The sequence below is a fragment of the Ornithorhynchus anatinus genome, chromosome 20 (genome assembly GCF_004115215.2).
Source record: "Ornithorhynchus anatinus isolate Pmale09 chromosome 20, mOrnAna1.pri.v4, whole genome shotgun sequence".
In the NCBI taxonomy this organism is placed as follows: Eukaryota; Metazoa; Chordata; class Mammalia; order Monotremata; family Ornithorhynchidae; genus Ornithorhynchus; species Ornithorhynchus anatinus.
Window position 1 is genome coordinate 29,888,590 of NC_041747.1, and position 14,546 is coordinate 29,903,135.

General features: G+C 52.1%; 1 non-coding gene across 1 annotated transcript; it reads right to left on the minus strand.

Moving 5' to 3' along the window:
- Window positions 1–889: 889 nt before the first annotated feature.
- TRNAP-AGG lies at window positions 890–961 on the minus strand. Its single transcript has one exon. It is a non-coding gene; the product is annotated as a tRNA-Pro (tRNA).
- Window positions 962–14,546: the final 13,585 nt, after the last annotated feature.

Consider the following 14,546-nt stretch of genomic DNA (forward strand, 5'->3'; position numbering starts at 1 on the left):
CTTAACAAATACCATTATTATTATCATTCTTAATATACTTCTCCCCCGTCCTCCAAGGGGGTTTCACCCGGATAAAGACTCCTCCCTCCCGCCAAAAAAAAAGCCGGCTCGTTGGACGAGGGGTATGATTTTCGGTTTCGGTCCTAGAGGTTCTGGATTCAAATCCGTAGAGCCCTCCCTTTCCCTTCTTTTTCCTCTCCCGGAGAAAATTCTTCTTTGTCCTCCCCCTCTTCCCTACAGCGAGGGGGGCCGGCGGAGACGGCCCCCCCCCCACCTTCTAGACTGTAAGCCCGTTGTAGGCAAGGATTGTTTCTCTTTATTGCTGAATTGTACTTCCAAGCGCTCAGTACAGTGCTTTGCACAGGGAAGGCACTCAATAAATACGACTGAATGAATCCCACGATCGACCGAGAGCTCACCTCCCCCAGGAGGCCTTCCCAAACTGAGCCCCCCTTTCCCTCTGCTCCTTCTCCCCTCCAATTCCCCCCGTCCCGCCCTCTGCTCTTCCCCCTTCCCCTCCCCTCAGCACTGCACATATCTGTATATATTATTACCCTATTTATTTTGTTAATGAGGTGTATATCTCCTTGATTCTATTTATCTTGATGATGTGGTCTTGCTTTGTTTTGTTCCGTTTTGCTTTGCTGTCTGTCTCCCCTTTTAGACTGTGAGCCCGTTACTGGGCAGGGATGGTCTCTATCCGTGGCCGAATTGTCCATCCCAAGCGCTTAGTCCAGTGCTCTGCACGTAGTAAGCGCTCAATACGAATGAATGAATTGCCTATTCCAGGCGCTTAGACAAGTACTCTGCACATAGTAAGCGCTCAGTAAATGCTATTGAATGAATGGCAGCTCTGGGGGGGGGGAAAAAAATTCCCCGAAATAAAACAGGGCTCGTCCGGGATTTGAACCCGGGACCTCTCGCACCCTAAGCGAGAATCATACCCCTAGACCAACGAGCCGGCGCTGCAAAACGCTCCCGCCTGCGCGTTATGAGGAGCTTCAGTCCCAGGCTCCGCCTCCTCCCTCCTCGGCCCTGGTTGTAACGTCCTGCCCGTATACGGAGGCCTTTAGCCCCTCGGACCAGGTGTTGGTGTCAATCAATCCATCGATCGATCGTATTTCTTAATAATGATGGCATCTGTTAAGCGCTCACTATGTGCAGAGCACTGTTCTGAGCGCTGAACGCTCACCGTGTGCAGCTCACCGTGCTGAGCGCTTGGGAGAGGGCGATCTAACATTGCCACTGGCATTCCCCGTCTCTTCCCACAGGTCGGGTCCGAATGGCATTCCGAACCCCAAATCCGAAATCTTCCAAAGATTTCTCCTGCCGGGAAGGGTCGGGAGCTAAAAAAAGAAAATAAGGCGAGAGCTGTTTAAAGGGCTGTGCCGGGCTGGGAGGGGAAGGGAAGAGAAAGGGTGAGGGAAGGGAGGGAGGAAAAAGCAGGAAGACGGTGGGGAGGAGGGAATGGGGGGAGAGGAATAGAGAGGGAAGAAGACTTTCGGGGTTTGGGAGGTGCCACTTTTCTGTGTGACCTTGGGCAAGTCGGTTAACTTCTCTGGGCCTCAGTTACCTCGTCTGTAAAATGGGGATTAAGCCTGTGAGCCCCACGTAGGACAACCTGATTACCTTGTATCTACTCCTGCGCTTGGAAAAGTGCCTGACACATAGTAAGCGCTTAACAAATGCCATTTAAAAAAAAAAAAAGGTCCTGGCCTGGTGTCTTGTTTGCACGTGGAATACAAGAAACAGCCCAAGCCCCTTCCCAAACCAGCATGCTCAGTGGAAAGAGCACGGGCTTTGGAGTCAGAGGTCATGGGTTCGAATCCCAGCTCGGCCACTTGTCAGCTGTATGACTGTGGGCGAGTCACTTAACTTCTCTGCGCCTCAGTTACCTCATCTGTAAAATGGGGATTAAAGACTGTGAGCCCCACGTGGGACAACCTGATTCCCCTGTATCTACCCCAGCGCTTAGAACAGTGCTCTGCACATAGTAAGCGCTTAACAAATACCAACATTATTATTATTATTATCACCCCAGTAGCCCATCGCCTCTCCTCCAGGTCTTAACCAGCCCATTACCTGTGGCTGGGCAGGGCCGGGGTGCCGGCTAATATGATCCAGCCTAGCATGATCCACAGTTCATGTCAACTTTGTGCGAGCTCTGTACTCGGAGCTTGGGAGAGTACGGTAGAGTTAAGACACATTCCCGGCCCTCAAGGATATTACAGTCTAACAGGGTAGACAGACACTAAAATAAATTACAGGTAGTGGGATCTGGGCAGCAGCATGAAGCTTGGAATGAAGGGGAGAGGATGAAGGCAGGGAAGCCAGTAAGGAGGCTGATGAAGTAGGTGCATCCAAGATATGACAAGAGTTTGAACCAGAGTGGTCGTTTTTCGGGTGGGGGGGAAGGGGCGGGGGTGGGAGTTGGATCAGGGCAAGATCTGGTAGGAGTAGGAGTTGTTAGAAGCTGATGGACTATGAGAGCTGAAAGATGGGGAGAAGTCGAGGTTGCAGCCACTGGTTTAGGGAAGATGGTGGTGTTGCCTCCTACTGCATCCAATCAGTGTGGATTTGGGAAGAGGGCAGGGAGAAGAGAAAGGTGCACTGCAGAGTCCCTAGACGATAAGCTCCTTGTGGCCAGGGGATGTGTTTATTTATTGTTATATTGTGCTCTCCCAGGCGCTTAGTACAGTGGAGAAGCAGAATGACATAGCAGAGAAAGCATGGGCCCTGGAGTTAGAAGGTCATGGGTTAATTAACTAATTAATTCATTTGATCGTATTTATTGAGCACTTACTGGGTGCACAGCACTGTACTAAGTGCTTGGAAAGTAAAAAATTATTATTATTATTATTATCATAATCCCCACTCAGCCACTTGTCAGCTGTGAGACCTTGGACAAGTCACTTCACTTCTCTGTGCCTCAGGTCCCTCATCTTAAAAAGGGGATTGAGACTGTGAGCCCCACGTGGGACAGGGACTGTGTCCAACCCAATTTGCCTGTATCCATCCCAGCACTTAGTACAGTACCTGGTAACATAGTAAGCGCTTAAACAAATACCGTAATTTAATTATTATTATAGTGCTCTGCACACAGTACTCGATAAATACAGTTGATTGACTGACTAACTCAACTGGCTGCTTGCCTAGTAACAGGGCTTGCACGGTGTTTAATTTATCCGGGGACCCGAGTACTGGCACCTCCGGGCTTGGCTATCTGTAGCCCCAGCACCTCTGGGCTTGGTCATCCATAGCCAGGATCTCCGGACCTGGCTGTTCGTAGTCCTGGCACTTACAGGCCTGGCCATCTTTAGTCACTGCACTTTCATTCATTCATTCATTTAATAGTATTTATTGAGCGCTTACTATGTGCAGAGCACTGTAGTAAGTGCTTGGAATGTACAAATCGGTAACAGATAGAGACAGTCTACAGTCTAATCGGGGGAGACGGACAGACAAGAACAGTAGTAATAAATAGAATTGAGAGGATGAACAACTCATTAAAACAATAGCAAATAAATAGAATTAAGGCTATTTACATTTCATTAACAAATTAAATAGGCATGGCACCATTTGGGGGTAGGACCTGGCCTCGCTCTCAGTAGGACTTCAGCCAGTCCTGGCCGTGGGGACGGCAGAGGGAAGGGACGGGTTTTCTGCTGCCCTGCCTGAGGGAGGGACTGTGTCCTGCCTACTGCTTGTTCACTGGGTGCTGGACACAGCTGAACCTTTGGGGAGAGGGAGTGTAGAGGAGGGCACAGAGAGAGGGGGATGGGGGGCATGGGGAAGGACCAAGATGGGAGACACACTCAGAGACACAGAGTTTGTGGGAAACAGGGATTGACACAGAAAGACAGAGGGAGACAGAGACACAGTCAGAGACACATAGAAATTGAGGGAGGCAGAGTCAGACACGGCCAGAGAGGCAATGAGAGAGAAAACGGAAAGAGGGAGATCCCCAGAGACACAAAAATGTAGGGAACGAGAGCTACACAGAGAGACCCAGCCAGAGAGTCTGAGGAAGACAGTGCAAGGGAGACACAGAAAGAAAACGGAAGAGATCTTGAGAGAGACGCGGCTAAAGAGGCACCCGGACGGAAGGAGATAGAGCTGGATGGAGACAGAGACAGGCAAAGAGATGATCCCAGGGAAGTAGCAATGAGATGAGAACATGTGTGACGTTTCTTGTTTGCAAAGCCACATGCTCACACACACATATACACACACGCGCGCGGGCACGCACACCGCACCAGCCTAGATCAAAGGGATATTTTTACATTAAAATAAACACCACCCCTCTCAGGGGGAGCGCCCCCTCCTCCCATCCCCCCGGTGCTAGCTCCAGCCGTCAGCCGCCCGCACAGGCCCCGCTTTATTCCGCGCCGGGAGAAGGCCCGAAGATGGTCTTTGCTGTTTGCTGCTGCCACTGAGGCACGGGTCACCCCCTCCCACCCCCGCCACGGGCCCCAGCCCCTCCCCACCCAGCAGCCGTATGGCTTTCGGACCCCCCGGAGCATCAACCCAAGGTTTAATTTAAAAATTATTATTATTATTATGGCATTTAAGTGCTTACTATGTGCCGGGTACTGAACTAAACCCTGGGGTAGATACAAGCAAATCAGGTTGGACACGGTCCCTGTCCCACGTGGGGCTCACAGTCTCAATCCCCATTTTACAGATGAGGTACTGAGGCCCAGAGAAGTAAAGTCACTTGCCCAAGGTCGCACAGCAGACAAGTGGCTAAATCGGAATTAGAACCCATGACCTTCTACCTCGCAGGCCCGTGCCCTCTCCACTACGCCATGCTGCTTGGGCAATGGACTTCTAGACCATGCATTGGAGTGGAGTGGGACTCGATGTGGTGTTTTTATTCATTCATTTATTCATTCAAACGTATTTATTAAGCGCTTACTGTGTGCAAAGCGCTGTACTAAACGCTTGGGAGAGTACAATAGAACAATAAAGCACCGCTGCACACCGCAGTCTCCTCATACAGCGCTCGGCACACCGCAATTCTCGGTTTAGCGCTCTGCACACTGCAGGTACCCAGTACAACACTCTGCATATCACGGGTTCCCAATATAGTGCTCGGCACACCGCAGGCGTCCAGTACGGTACCCTCTAAACTGCAGAAGCGCTCTGTATATAGTAATAATAATAATGGTGCTTGTTATGCGCTTACTACGTCACCAGGTACTGTACCAAACGCCGGGGTGGAGACAAACCAATCACGTCGGACACAGTCCCTGTCCCACATGGGGCTCACATTCTCAATCCCCATTTTCTAGACGAGGGAACTGAGGCTCGGAGAAGTAAAGCGACTTGCCCAAGGTCTCACGGCAGACAAGTGGCTAAATCGGGATTAGAGCCCATGACCTTCTGACTCTCGGGCCGGTGCTCTCTCCATAAGGCCACGCTGCTTCTCCAGTAGGCGCTTAGTACAGCCCAACCCCCGCTGGTGCCGGCCCTCTCTCGGGACGTCGCTGCTTTTCAAGGCTCCCTAGGAGGAGGGAGGAGGGCGAGGGGGGTGTCGTCGGCTGGGCCCTCCGGACTCGTTGTAATATTAACCCGGCGGCTCCTACATCAAAGCCAGGCCGGCGGGGGAGGGACCTTGGAGAAGACCTGCCCCCTCCGCCGTCTCCGCCCGCTGTCCCCTCCGTCCCTGCCGCCCCAGGCCTCCCCTAAATCCCCAGGGGAGGGGCGATTCATTCATGCAATAGTATTTATTGAGCGCTTACTATGTGCAGAGCACTGGACTAAGCGCTTGGAACGGACAATTCGGCAACAGACAATCCCTGCCCATTGACGGGCTCACAGTCTAATCGGGGGAGGCAGACGGACAAAAACCAAACAACCTAATCACGATAAATCGAATCAAGGGGACGGACACCTCATTAACAAAATAAATCGGGTAATAAAAATATATACAAATGAGCATGCCGGAGGCCAGCCCCAGGGAGGCGGCGGGGGCGGAGAGGAGGGGAAGATGGAAGGGGGGCAGCGGGCAGGGGACGGGGGGAGTGGACAGAGAAGAGAAAGAGGAGTGGACAGAGGAGGGGAAGGAGTGGATGGGGAGGGAGGGAGAAGTGGTCAGGGGAGGGAGGGAGGAATGGACAGGGGACGGGGAGGAGTAGACGGGATGGGAAAGAGTAGACAGGGGATGGGAAGGAGTGGATAGAGGAAGGGGGGGAGGAGGAATGGACTGGGAGGGAGGAAGGAGTGGACAGAGGAGGGGAGGAATGACAGAAAAGAGGGAGAGGAGTGGACAGAGAAGAGAGGAAGGAGTGGACAGAGGAGGGGAGAAAAGTGAGCAGGGGCGGGAGATGGAGTGGACAGGAAAAAGGAAGAGGAACACAGGCACCGTGGGCAGTTCTGGGCAGTAGGATCAGAACGAACTCATTCATTCATTCATTCATTCAATAGTATTTATTGAGCGCTTACTACGTGCAGAGCACTGTACTAAGCGCTTGGAATGAACAAGTCGGCAACAGATAGAGACGGTCCCTGCCGTTGGACGGGCTTACGGTCTAATCGGACTGTAAACCGAACTGTCTAATCGAACTGATGCAACTGCGGGAGGGACAAAGCAAGGCAATCGGGAGGGTCAAAGGGATGGAACAGCCTCTGGAAGAGGAAGACCTGAAAAGGACAGAAGTCAGGTGGGGACAGGGTTAGGGTTTACAGAACCACAAAGGGTTGGGTAAGGGGGACCGGGAATTGCTCTTCCCTAAAGTCCACCTCCAGAGAATCCATTCTCACAGTTCAGCCAGGAACACCAGCAGATTCAGAGGGGTCTGGACAGATCCCTGGATGAGTAGTCGTGCTGAATCAATCAACCAATCAATGGCATTTGCTGAACACCTTCAGGTTCAGCACAGTACTGGAAAAAGACAAAAGAGTTGGAAGACAATCCCTACCTTCAAGGAGCTTACCTGGGGGAGAGTCAGAGCTGGAGAAGGGAGAGTCGGGTGGGTTGGGTGGCCCACGCTGGGTGAGTGTGGGAGAGTCAGGGATGGAGAGGGGAGGGTCAGGGGTGTTGCGTGGCCCTTGCTGGGTTACTGAGGGAGATGATTCATGCCAAGTCATGAAGGTAAGTGTCCAGGAGGGCAGCCAGCACGAAGTTCCTCCCAGGGCATCGGTGTCACCGCACCGGACCGAGTCTCAAGGGTTGGTGGGGGAGGGGGCTAGGGGATGGGGACGGCTGGGGCAGCAGAAAGCCAGATCCTGATTCTAGAACATTTTCTCCAATGATTCCCAGCAAACCTCTTCCTCCAGTGCCAAGTCCTCAGGTGCCCCCCCCCCCCCAAACGAAACCACACACACGTACACACACGCACATACACAGGACCAGAGGCACACCCGCTCCCACTCACTCTCCCACTAACCTCACCCCTCCCGGCCCCCCATCCCTGGGCGGAGGAGATGCGGTCAGCTGCTGCTGTTGTTGTTGATGTTGTTGGGAGCGGGGAGACGCGGGAGCAGCGAGCAGGTCCCCAAAGACAGCGGAAAAAGCACGGCTCTGTCCGGCCAACTCCGGGATGACTCAAGCGGCCAAATTCTGACTCAAGGGTCCCCCGTGGGGCCGTCTGCTGGAGAGCCCGGAATGTCAGAGTCCAACTTCGGGGGCCCCTGGGTCTGCGAGGTGGGGCGGGGCCCGGCTGGCCCGGGCGGGACCCTGAGTCCTGGACTTTCTGCCACTTAGGTCACTGAGTCTGGCTACTGCTCTGAGGTCTGCACTGGGGATCTGACTCAGGAAGGCCGGTCGAGGAGAGAGACATCATTGCTAGCAGCAGCTGGTGGGTGTGCTGGTGCCCAGCCCAGCGCTCTGTGAGATGCCCAATACAGCGCTCTGCACACAGTCAGTGGCCGGTAGAGCCTCTGTGCAAAGGAGGTGCCTCGAACAGCTCTCTTCTCACCCTAAGCTCCTCGAAGACTCTGTTGTATCAACAACAACATCATCATCAGTGGTATTTATTGAGTGCTTACTGTGTGCGGAGCACATTACTAAGCCCTTGAGAGAGTACGATACAAAAGAGGGTTGTACTGTACTTTTCCGAGCTTTTAGCACAGTGCTTAGCACACAGTAAGCACTCAAGAAATGATTGATAAATACTGGGGCTGATGCTCCCACAGTACCTCTCCAACTCCTCATCTCCCTCCCAGACCTCGTCCCCTTTCACCTCTGTGCCAGCTGGCTCCGGCCTGGAGCCCCAAGATCACAGGCATCCGGAAGGGGGAGAGTTGGGGGTGCCCCACGCGGGACAGCGACCGTGTCCAAACTGATTATCTCGTATCTTCCCCAGTGCTCAGCATAGTGTTTGGCACATAATAAATGCTTAACAAATACCACAGTTATTATTAGGGGCCTTCCAAGCAGATCTCCTGACTCCACCGGCATCCCGAGAGAACACGGGGCTCCAAACGTCTGCCGCTGCTCCCACCGTCAACCTCTACACAACACGTGTGGATGTGTGCCTGAGTAAAGGCATCTGTATGCAAGCATGTAGATGTGTGCAAGTGTACACGTGTGCATGCATGTGCAGGTGCACATGTATGTGGAGAGCGAGGAGCCCATACGGTCCCAAGGCTGATGCTGTGCCTTTTGGCAATTAGACCGACAGTCATGTCCACTCCCGCCTTGCTAGACGCTCAGGTGTAACTTTCCTGTGAAGACTGGCTCCTGGTAATCTCCCCTTCCCCTCATTGCTGCTGGGTGTCCAGCCCAGCGACCCTGCCTCTCTGGACGTGACTGAAGAGGGGGACGGTGGAGACCCGCCCGGGCCCAGCAAGGCCACCCGGACGCTCTCACCGCAGCTCAGATGCGGCAGCTCAGGCCCGGGCCTGTGCTGGGCATCGGGGCGGGGCCCGCCCGCTGGTGCCCAGCCTGGCTGGCTTGGGTCATACCCAGCTAGCCAGAGTCCTCCCCGACTGGGAACCCACGCCCGGGCCTGGATCTCCCGTGGCTCCCCGACCTTCTGGTTCAGGCTCCTGCCTCCAGGCAGATGACTGATGAACCCGCCCTGGATAGATGGTGCCTGCTCTCTACTGTTCCTCCCTTCTTGACTCACAGTTCCACAACCTCTCACCTGCTCTTTCCAACCTTCCATCCCCTACCACCTCTGCTCCCCTTCTCCTTCCCTCATCCCTGATGACCCTGCCTGAGACATGAACTTTCCCAAGTCTCCCCATCATCCCTCAACACCCCACTGCTTTCTCATCATTCTTTTGCTACCCATCTTTTCCTTCAAACCATCCCGTCTCCCTGTGCCTCGGAACCTACCTATTCTCTCTCACCTCTGAAAATCACATTCTCCTATTCTCCTCCCGCCCCTCAGTGAACCTCTCTCTCTCCGATGGCTCCTCCCCCTCTGCCTTCAGACAGGCACATGCCCTCCTCCCCTTTTCTCAACCCCTGTTGGTCTGTCCAGCTCCCGGCCCTTCTCCCTGTTCCCTTTCCTGTTCAAAATAGAAGAACGGATCAAGAGGCCTTTGCTTCCTCTTCATACATCTCCAACTCTTTTCTCAACCCCCTGCAACCTGGCTGTTCCCCCTTCACTCCAATGAGCCCGCTCTCTCCAAGTCATCGATGACCTTACAGCCAAGTCCGAAGACCTCTATTCCATCCTGACCCTCCTCGATCTCTCTGCTGCTTTTGACACGGGACGACTCCCTCCTCCTCAAAACACAGTCATGTTTCAGTTTTGCTGAGCCAGTACTATCCTGGGTCACCTCCTGCCTCTCATCCTCTTTCCTCTTAGGGTCCCCCCAAACTGTTGTGTGTTCTCTACTCTTCTTGTTTGACCCTCACCCCCTCGGAGAGCTCTTCCACTCACGACCTCTTGGCATACTGGATAGAGCAGGGATTTGAGAGTCGGAAGGTCACGGGTTCTAATCCCAGCTCTGCTGCTTGTCTGCTGAGTGACCTTGGGCAACTCACTTCACTTCTATGGGCTTCTGTTCCTTCGTCTATAAAACGGGGATTAAGACTGTGAGCCCCATGTAGGACGGGAACTGCTCAACCTGATTATCATGTATCCACCCCAGCATTTAGTTTACTACCTGACAAATAGTAAACAATGAATACCATAAAAAGCCCACTCCTCCCACTAACTTTCCCATATCAGTCAACCCCATGACCATCCATCTTCATCTTAGAAGCCCACAACCTCGGTGTTGTTGTCAACTCTTCATACTATACCATAAAAAAAAGCCCTTCACATTCAATCTACTGCTAAATCCTGCCGGTTTTTCCTGTATAACATTTTCTGGATCCACCCTTCCCTCCACCCAAATAGTTCCCTCCTGGTCCAAACTCTGGTCATATCATAGCTAGACTATTGCATCAGGCTCCTCACTGGTCTCCCTGCCTCCAGCCTCTCCTCCCCCCATCCATTTTACATGCTGTGGCACTGATCATCTTCCTGAAGTGTCACTCAGCCGACATCTCTCTTCAATCAATCAATCAATGGTATTTATTGAGCCTTTGCTCAATCGATGGTATTTATTGAGCATTTTCCATATACTAAGCAAGCACTATACTAACTGCTTGGAAGAGAACAAAACAGTAGAGTTAGACTCATTCCCCGTGCTGAATCCCTGGGTCTGTTGGTTTTGAGCAAAAATTTCTCAAAGGTGACCACCATCTGGCCCCACTTCAACTATCTGCTCTTTTCACCCATTACTCCCCACACACTGTCTTTGCTTCTCCCAACTCAACCTTCCAGTTGTCCCTCCCTCTCACCTCTCCTGTCTCCATTTCTTTGCTCCCACTGTTCCCCCGGCTTAGAACTCCTTCCCTCTCCACATCAGACAGACCACAGCTCTCCCCATTCAAAGCCCTCCTGAAATCCCACCTCCTCTTCCAACAAGCTTCCTAAATCAGTCTCCCAGCAACTGTGCCAACTGAGCAGTTCTGGTTGCATTTGCACCCCCCTTAGCACTCATGTACATACGTCTGCTCAATTCATTTTGACTGTTCTAGCTGTAAATACTCTTAGGTCTGTCTCCCCCATTAGAGTGGAAGCACCTTGAGGGCAGAGAACATATCACTTCACTATCTGGTACTTCCCAAGAACCTAGCAGGCGCTCAATAAATGCTGCTGCTGCTGCTGTGACCACTACGAATAATAATAATAATATTGATGGTATTTGCTAAGTGCTTACCACATGCCAGGCACTGTACTGAGACCTGGGTTGGATATAAACAAATCGAGTTGGACACCGTCCCTGTCCCATGTGGGGCTCACAGTCTCAATCCAAGCCCCATTTTACAGATGAGATAACTGAGGCACAGAGAAGTGAAGCGATTTGCCCAAGGTCACACAGCAGACAAGTAACGGAACTGGGATTAGAACCCATGATTTCTGACTCCCAGGCCCGTGCTCTATTCACTACACCATGCTACCACTACAATGCAAAGCAGCATGGCCTAGTGGAAAGAGCATAGGCCTGAGCGTCTGAGGATCTGGGTTCTAATCCCTGCTTTGCCACCTACCTGCTGCGTGACCACGGCCAAATCACTTAACTTCTCTGTGCCTCAGTTTTCTGAAGTATAAAATGGGGATGAAATACCTGTTCTCCCTTCCACTTGGACTGTGAGCTCTGTGTGGGACCTGATTAGCTTGTATCTACCCCAGCGTTTAGAATGGTGCTTGGCACATAGTCAGCGCTTAACAAATACCATAATTGTTATTAATATCACCATCACCACCACTGTATATTGTTGAAGACCCTGTCTCTCTCCCACCTCCACCCCCCGAGGCTAACTTGTTCCAGCTGTTCCTAGGATTTAGGTCCTAATCCCTCCTCTGTCACTTGTCTGCTGTGTGACCTCGAGTGAGTCACTTAACTTTTCTGTGTCTCCATTGCCCCATCATCTACAAAATGGGGATTAAGACAGTGAGCTCCGTGTGCGACAGGGACTGTGTCCAACCTGATTATCTTGTGTCTATCCCAGCACTTAGAACAATGCCTGGCAGAAAGTAAGCCATGTACAAATACCATAAAAACATCCAAAAAAACTCCCCCTCTCCCAAGTAGCCCCAACTATCGGGGTTCAGCATTCCGCTCAGTCCTGTCCAGCACCAGTTGGTCCCCACTGCCAGGACCGCACAGTTGGGGTGGAGTTCCCAACCAGCAGGCCTAGCCCTGAGGGGGGTCCCAAGTCACTGGAGTCTCTTGGTATTTGATTCGGATGGAAGGTTTGATGCTGGGAAGCGAGCAAACCCAGTGGTTGAAATTGGATTTTGGATTACCTGCAGGTCTCCATTACCCGTGTTTCCCCCTCGGCCCTCTGGCCTGGGAAAATGGAGAGTTGGCCCTGCTTGGCGAGGGGCTACTCTCAACAGTTCCTTCACTTGGGGGGATGCGCTCTGGCGGGGAGGGAAGAGGAGGGGAGGGGGCCTGGCAGCCAGGCAAGACCTGATTTGATCAGAAAGCTGCCAAGAGGCGGGCAGGGTTGTGTATGTTGGTGGGGGAGGTGGTCACCCTGGCGGCCTGGTAGGGTCAAAATCCCAGGTCACTGCGCTTCGCACCTCGGGGTTCTCTGGCTGGAAAGGTGAGCAGGGAAGGGATGGGAAGGAAGGGAAAGGAGGGGAGGAGAGGCTGGGCTGGGGAGGGGGTCGGGGGCGAGCTGGTGGACTCCACCAATGGGAATCAGGCAGGGGGTCGGATGGCGAGTGATGTCAGATAACAGAAATTACCTCCGTAACTCGGGGAGAGGAAAATGTCCTTTGACCTCCCAAACAGCCAGGGATTTAGCTTTCTTTTGCGGGCCGAGTCGGAGTCCTCAGCCCATCTCGCCGCCCCAAGAGGTTGATGGATGCCTCTCGGCCGGAGGCTCTTGTTTGCCCAGTCCGGGGCCTGGCGGGCAGCCGGGCCGGTCAGTGTCTGGACCCGCAGTGGGAAAGGGTCACCGGTCTCCTCCCTGAGGGGCGAGGTCCTTACCTAATGTGCATCTGTGCAATAATAATAATCATTATGGTATTTGTTAAGTGCTTTCTATGTGCCAAGCACTGTTCTAAGCGCTCAAGTGGATTCAAGGTAATCAGGTTGTCCCCCGTGGGGGGTCATGGTCTTAATCCCCATTTTATAGATGGAGTAACTGAGGCAGAAAGAAGTTAACTGACTTGCCCAAGGTCACAGTGCAGACAAGTGGCAGAGCCAGGATTAGAACCCAATGTCCTCTGACTCCCAAGCCAGGGCTCTTACCACTAGGCCATGCTGCTTCTCTATTCTCTCCCAGTCCTTAATTCAGTACTCTGCACACAGTAAGTGCTTAATAAAGACTATTAATAATAATAATAATAATTCTGATATTTGATAAGCACTTATTATGTGCCAGGTACTGTACTAAGTGGTGGGGTAGATACAAGGAAATCGGGTTGAATACAGTCCCTATCCCACATAGGGTTCACAGTTTTAATCCCCGCTTTCCAGATGAGGTAACTGAGGCAAAGAGAAGTGAAGTAACTTGCCCAAGATTCATTCATTCATTCATATTTACTGAGCGCCTACTGTGTGCAGAGCACTGTACTAAGCACTTGGGAAGTACAATTCAGCAACAAATAGAGACAATCCCTATCCAACAACAGGCTCACAGTCTGGAAGGGTGTAGACAGACATCAAAACAAGTAAACAGGCATAAATAGCCTCATTATAAATCAATAGAATTATAGATATCACAAGATCACACAGGAGAGAAGTGGCAGAACCAGGATTAGTCAGGGTGATACAGAAGGGAATGGGAAAAGAGGAAATGAAGGCTTAGTCAGGGAAGGCCTCTTGGAGGAGATGTGCCTTCAGTGAGGCTTTGAAGATGGGGAGAGTAAGTGTAATTGGCTGAATCTGTCAAGCTGGGATGTAGTAAATCCTCGGACTCGTGATGGGGCAGTTGCAATGGGGGAGGAGAGGGGGCAGAGTCTGGAAACGTTGTGGAGAAGAACTGTCAGGATTTAATGAGGGGCTGAAAAAGGGGGGTTGAAAAAGAAAGAGGATCAGAGTATAATGGCCTGCCTTGAGAGGCAGGGAAGATGGGTGGTGTGGTCAACTAGGATGGGGAAGATAAGAGGAGGAGAACTTGGGAGGGAAGGTGAAGAGGTCAGTATTGGACATCTTGAACTTGGGGTGCTGTGGGGAACATCCAGGGAGCGATATCTTGGAGGCAGGAGGAGATAGAAGATTGCAGAAAAGGAGAAGGGTTAGAGCTAATGAGGTAAATTTGGGAGTCATTTGCGAAAAAGTGGTAGCTGAAGCCTTGGGAGCAGATCCTGGTCTGGGTACCTATTCACTGTGTTCGGAGGAAATAGAAGGAGAAGATTTGATCCCCTCCCTCAAGAGTTTACGGTCTACCGTGGGTGATGGGAGACATAAGTGGACAGATAGCCCACGGGCAGGAGTGAGGGCTGGGGCTTTTTCCATTAAGACCCACTCAATCAATCAATCAAACCCAGACCCAGACTCAAAATCCAAGGATGCCAAACCTTAAGGTTTCACAGATGCACAAACGGACACACAATCAGACCCCAAATCTCCCACTCGTG